At 34.5% G+C, this 6000-nt stretch overlaps 2 pseudogenes; both read left to right on the top strand.

Moving 5' to 3' along the window:
• Positions 1 to 579: 579 nt before the first annotated feature.
• LOC129080133 (deoxyuridine 5'-triphosphate nucleotidohydrolase, mitochondrial-like) lies at positions 580 to 1075 on the top strand (annotated as a pseudogene).
• Positions 1076 to 4274: 3199 nt separating this feature from the next.
• LOC129080331 (fatty acid-binding protein 5-like) lies at positions 4275 to 5265 on the top strand (annotated as a pseudogene).
• The last annotated feature ends 735 nt before the right edge of the window (positions 5266 to 6000 follow it).

Genomic DNA, 6000 nt, shown 5'->3' with positions numbered 1-6000 from the left:
CAGTTGATCTGATATACTGGACAAAGGGATAATTCACATCCTGGGCATGAATTGTTTATTTCTGGAATTTTCCACTTAGTATTTCAGACCACAGGTAACTGAAACCTCAGAAAGCAAAACTGTGGATAAAGGGGGACTATGTAGAGAGCAGTTCCAGACTTGCTAACCTGCACCCCTATGAAAACCAAATTTACCAGGTGGAGAACAGTGTTTTTGTTGCGCGCGCGCGCGCGTGTGTGTGTGTGTGTGTGAGAGAGAGAGAGAGAGAGAGAGAGAGAGTGTATGTGTGTGTGTGTATGTGTCTGTGTGTGTGTTTGTTTTATTTTTTTCTTTATCCTTATAGTATCTAGGAAGAAACCACAAACAAACCTGTTTTCCAAGGTCACTAGGTCAGTTCCCTTCTTACCTACTTTATTGTAGTGCTGCCATTCCATTAGAAATATAATCAGATTTATTTGTCCAATCTGCCTTTTATCTTGGGTTCCTCAATAGCCAGGTTGAATTTTTTTTTTTAATATACAAACAGATTCGTACTTTCCTGTTCCTCTGCTCCAATCTGCGCTCGCATTCTGCTGTGCCATGCCATGCTCGGAAGAGATACCCACCATCTCCCCCAGCCAGCGGTCCCGGCCGGCGGAAGAGGACGGTGCGATGCTCTGCTTTGTCCGGCTCGTGGAGCACGCCACAGACGCGACCCAGGGGTCCACGTGGGCCGCTGACTATGATCAGTACAATGCCTTTTATTACGTAGTGCCACCTATGGAGAACGCCCTTGTGAAAACTGACATTTAGATCGTTCTGCCGGGTGGGTGCTATGAAAGAGTAGCTATGCGTTCTGGCTTGACTGCAAAAACACTTAATAGATGTAGAAGCTGGTGCCGTAGATGAAGATTGTAGAAGAAGTATTGGTGGTGTCCTTTTAATTTTGGCAAAGAAGAGGTTGAAGTTAAACAAAGGTGATTGAATTGCGCAGTTCATTTGTGAATAGATTTTTTATCAAGAAATAAAGGAAGTTCAAGTTTTGGGCAACACTGAAAAGGGTTCAGGAGGTTTTGGTTCCATTAGAAAGAATTAAGATTTATGCTAAGAACAGAAAATAAGAAAACATACTTTTTTCTTAAAAATAAGAACTTTTTGTTCAGTGTTTTGGTGCTGTATGTAAACTTAATAGCTTTAGCTTCTAAAAATATTTGGTTCTCTTATGATCAAGGAAAAGGTAGTTTTTGCGTTTTTCTGCATTGGATTGTTGTATAAATCTGCATGGTAACCTAACAGTTTATTTTTTCAATCAAATGTACATCAATTACAGACTTTCCCCCCAGAACTCTAGTATTTAATTTACTAAATGGTACCCTTTCAACAACTTATTTTTTAGTTTCCTTTGTAGATGATAAGCAAAGCCTTTTATTCAATAGATTTGAATTCTTTCATAGGTACAGATTATTACATAAAATGAACTAAAAGACAATAAAAAGTTAAAGTTAAAAATATACAAACAGTAAAATTCACTCTCTTTGGTGAAGACTTCCATTGTTAGCAGTTGCATCGCCATGTAGTCACCGCCGCATCATGATAAAAACAGGTTCTATCATCCCCCAATTTTCCTTACGTTGTCCCTTTAGTCAGTCCCAACCCAACTTTAGCAACCATTGATCCATCCCTGTAGCTTTGCCTTTTCCAGAGTGCCATATAAAAAGAATCATACAATATGCGGACTTTAGTATCTGGGTTCTCTTGCTTTAGTAAAATACATTTAGGTTCCTCGATGTTATTTAATAAATGAATATCTTGTCTTTTTTTAAAAAATTCTGACTCTTACTCCACTGTGTAGATATACCATCATTTTTTTATTCACTTATCAAAGGATATCTGGATTATTTCCAATTTTAGGATTACAAGTGAGGATGATATAAATATTCTCATACAGGTATTCATATGAACATAGTTTTCAGTTTACTATGATAAATATCTAGGTGTGGGATTTTTGGGTCATATGATAAATGAGTATTTAACTTAATAAAAAAAGGCTGCACTGTTTGCCAAAGTGCCTGTACCATTTCACATTCCCATCAGCATTGTATGAGAATTCCAATTGCTTTGAATCCTCACCAACACTTACATTGCCAGGGTTTTCTTCTTTTTCCTTTTTTAAGTCATTCTAAAATGCATTTAATGGTGTCTTATTTTATTTTAGTTTGCATTTATGTAATTATTATTAATAGTATTTCTGCATGTGTTCATTTACTATCTGTATATGGTCAAGTGTTTGTTTAGATCTTGTACTTATTTTTTAAGTAATTTATTGGTTATTTGTTTTCTTATTATTGAGTTCTAAGAATTCTTTATATATTATAGATGTAAGTCCTTTATCAGGTATGGGATTTACAAACATATTTTCATAGTTTGCGGCTTGTTTTTTCATTGCCTTAAAAGTATCTTTCATAGCATAAAAAGCATTTAGTTTTGATAAAGTCAAACTTGTTGTTTGGGGTCATATCTAAAAACTATGTGAGAAACCCCAGTTCATGCAGATTTTCTCCTATTTTTTCTTTTAGAAGTTTTATAGCTTTATGTTTTACATTAAGTCTAATCCATTTTGAGGTAATATTGAATTAGTTCTGAGGTATATACTGAGGTTTTGGTTGTTTTTTTGCATATGGATATTCAATTATTCTACTGCCATTTGTTGAAGACGCTATTCTTTCTCCATTGCATTGCCTTTACTCCTTTGTCAAAAATCAGTTGAAAATAGTTGTTTGGTTCTTCTTATTTCTTTGCCTTTCTGTTTTGAGAATCAGTTTGCTGATCTATACAAAACAGTTTGCTAGTATTTTGATTAGAATTTTCTTGAAACTCCAGATCAAATTCAGTCACATTAACATCTTAACAATATTGAGTCTTCCAGCCCATAAACATGGTATATCTCCCCACTTATATGACTTCTTTAATTTATTTCATCAGTGTTTTGTAATTTTTATCATACTGATCCTGCAAAAATTTGTTAGATATATACCTAAATATTTTATTGCTTTTGGTTCTATTATAAATATTTTTAAATTTCAAGTTTCAATTATCCATTATTGGTATATAGAGTATAATTGACTTTATATATTGACATTGTATCCTGCAACCCTGATCATTTTATAGGAACATTTTGTAGATTCTTTGAGGGTTTTTTTTTAAACATAGATAATTCTATCACATTCAAATAAAGACTTCTAACATTTCTCCCTTTGTAATCTAGGTATCTTGTTTTTTTTTTCCTTGCCTTATTACACTAGCTAGCACTTCCAGTACAATACTTAATAGGAGTGGTGAGTGAAAACAGCCATGCCTTGTTTTTAATCTTATGGGGACAGAATTTAGTCTGTCACCATTAAGTATGATAGCAGCTATAGAATTTCATTGATGCCCTTTATTGAATTAAGAAAGTTTCCCTCTATTCCTAGTTTGCTGAGAATTTGTATCACAAATGCATGAAATCAATTTTATATCTATATAACTAAATTGGAAAAACAATTTTTTAATATTGCAGGTTTGCTTGCTTGTCAGGATATCTATAGGAGACAATCGATCAATGTTTTTCTCTTCCATCAATGTTTTTCTCTCTCTTTCTATCTCCCCCTTCTTGTCTCTTTAAAATCAATAATAAACATATCTTCAGGTAAGAATTTAAAAAAAGTATATCATCAGAAGTCCTAAAGTACTTAGGGACAAATATCAAGAATTTGCAAAATCTATACACTAAAAACTATAAAATAATGATATAAGAAACTAAAGGAGAACTACATAAACTGAGGGGTATATTATGTCATTTCTTGGAAGACTCAATATTATTAAAATATAATTCTCCCTAAATTGATTTTCTTCAAATTGTCAAATTGATCTATACAGATTCAATAGAATCCCAGTTAACACCCCTGTAGGAATTTGTTGTGGGTGGTGGTAGGTTTTTCTTTCCTTTCCTTTCCTTTCCTTTCCTTTCCTTTCCTTTCCTTTCCTTTCCTTTCCTTTCCTTTCCTGTTCTTTCCTTTCCTGTTCTTTTCTTTTCTTTTCTTTTCAATAGAAACTAAGAAGACAATTCTAAAATTACATTGAGTGAAAGACCCAGGAAAGTAAAAGTTATAGTGATCAGGACTGTTTGCAATTTATGTATGAGTAGACATAGAGATCAATGTATCAAAATAGAGTTCTGAGAGAGAGGGAGAGAGAGTCAATTGATTTTTAATAGAGACATAAGGTAATTCAGTAAGGGAAAAAGTCGTTTTCAACAAATGGTTCTGGTACAATTGGGCACTTATATGGAAAAATGAATACTCTGGCTGAAGAGTAGAGAAAGGATCACAGGGGTCAAGAGTAGATGAACAAATATCAGTTGAGATGCTCTTGCTTCCAGGAGAAATGATAGTAGCTTTGCTTTTACTCTAGTAACTTTACTTTTAGGAATTTATTTTATAGATACAAAAATACTGGCAATAACCAAAAGTCTGTCAATAAAAGACTAGTTAAATTGCTGTTTATTTTTATAATAAGGTAACATGCAGCTGTCTAAGTAATAGAGAAGCTCTTTATGGAATGAGCACCAAGATAAAGTTTTTAATTAAAAAATAAAAACCCTAGAGGCCAACTCCCTGCACCACACTCTCTCTATTCACCGCGTGAATGGCCCACATCCACCAAGGCCACCACTCAGCAGCTGGTAGGAAGGTGTTGCTTAGTGGAGAGGAGAGGTTTCCATGAGCACATGAAGGAAGTAGGAGTAGGAATAGCTTTGTGAAAAATGGGTGCTGTGGCCAAACCAGACAGTCATCACTTCTGACGTCAAAAACCTCATCATAAAAACTGAGAGCACATTGAAAACAAGGCAGTTTTTGTGTACCTGAGAGAAGTTTGAAGAAACTACAGTTAATGGCAGAAAAACTCAGACCATCTCAACTTCATAAATGGCATATTGGGTCAACATCAGGAACAGGATGGGAAGGAAAGCACAGTAACATGAAAACTGGACAACAATAAAAAAAAGTTAGAGTCTTATTGAAATGCATTATGTACTATGTACTCAACTAAAATGTGTTAAATGAGCTAAAAACATTTAATGTGTTGAATACAGTAAAAACAATGAGTATGGAATACTCCAATGTCTCCAATAATTTAAATAAAATAAGTAGGTAGCTTAAAATATTTTTTTTTAAATTGGAAGATGAGAAGTTAGTGATGAAATGTGCCATGAACAATGTCACCTGTTCTAGTGTCTACAAAAAGTAGAGTAAAAATTTCATCATCTTTCTGGATAAGAATTAAATGTGACACTAAAGCACAGTTCAATGAGCAAATCTCTCCATGTTTGTTTGTTTTTACTGTGTTCAGTTACCTTATCACAGACATTCTACATGCAACTACTTCACAGAGATGGTTTAATTGCAGCCACCCTTTTGCTTAGTACATAAATGTGTTAATGCTAAAAAGAAAACCCAAGTTGCATAATAGAGTAATTGGATGTTTAGACTATGGCTGCAAGGACACATAAGGACCTGCCAGCATGAAATGCCTGGGGGAGAGTAACAGGTTGGCTCCAGCACTAGCTTGGGGAAGGAGACTTTGCAGTGCATAGTATTCTATACCTTCTGAATTTGGGTTTATTGACATTTGTATCACCAATTAAAATATATACTAAAATCTGAAATTATATTTAAAAACAAAGAAATGATAGTAGATTGGACTAGAGTGATGGTCATAGAGATGGAGGACTGAGTCAACTGCAAATTGAAATGAACATGTGTTGAAAGGAAATGAACATGTAGCTGTAAGAGAGGATGGAATTCAGAATGGTGTTTTGGCTTGTGCAACTACATGGTGAAATAGGAATATAAGTTTAGCACATAAGGAGCAATGTAGGGGAGGGAAAAGTGGTGGTAGTGGGAGGAAGTGGGGGAACAAGATGGGGAGGAAAAATCATGAAAATGATTTTGAGTATGTTGAGTCTGCATAACCTTGGAGGTG

Source organism: Pteronotus mesoamericanus, unplaced genomic scaffold (genome assembly GCF_021234165.1).
Source record: "Pteronotus mesoamericanus isolate MK-2021 breed Mesoamerican mustached bat unplaced genomic scaffold, CSHL_Meso_final contig_121, whole genome shotgun sequence".
Taxonomy (NCBI): Eukaryota; Metazoa; Chordata; class Mammalia; order Chiroptera; family Mormoopidae; genus Pteronotus; species Pteronotus mesoamericanus.
Note: the sequence above shows the minus strand (reverse complement) of the source record. Positions and strands in the feature narration are given on the sequence as shown.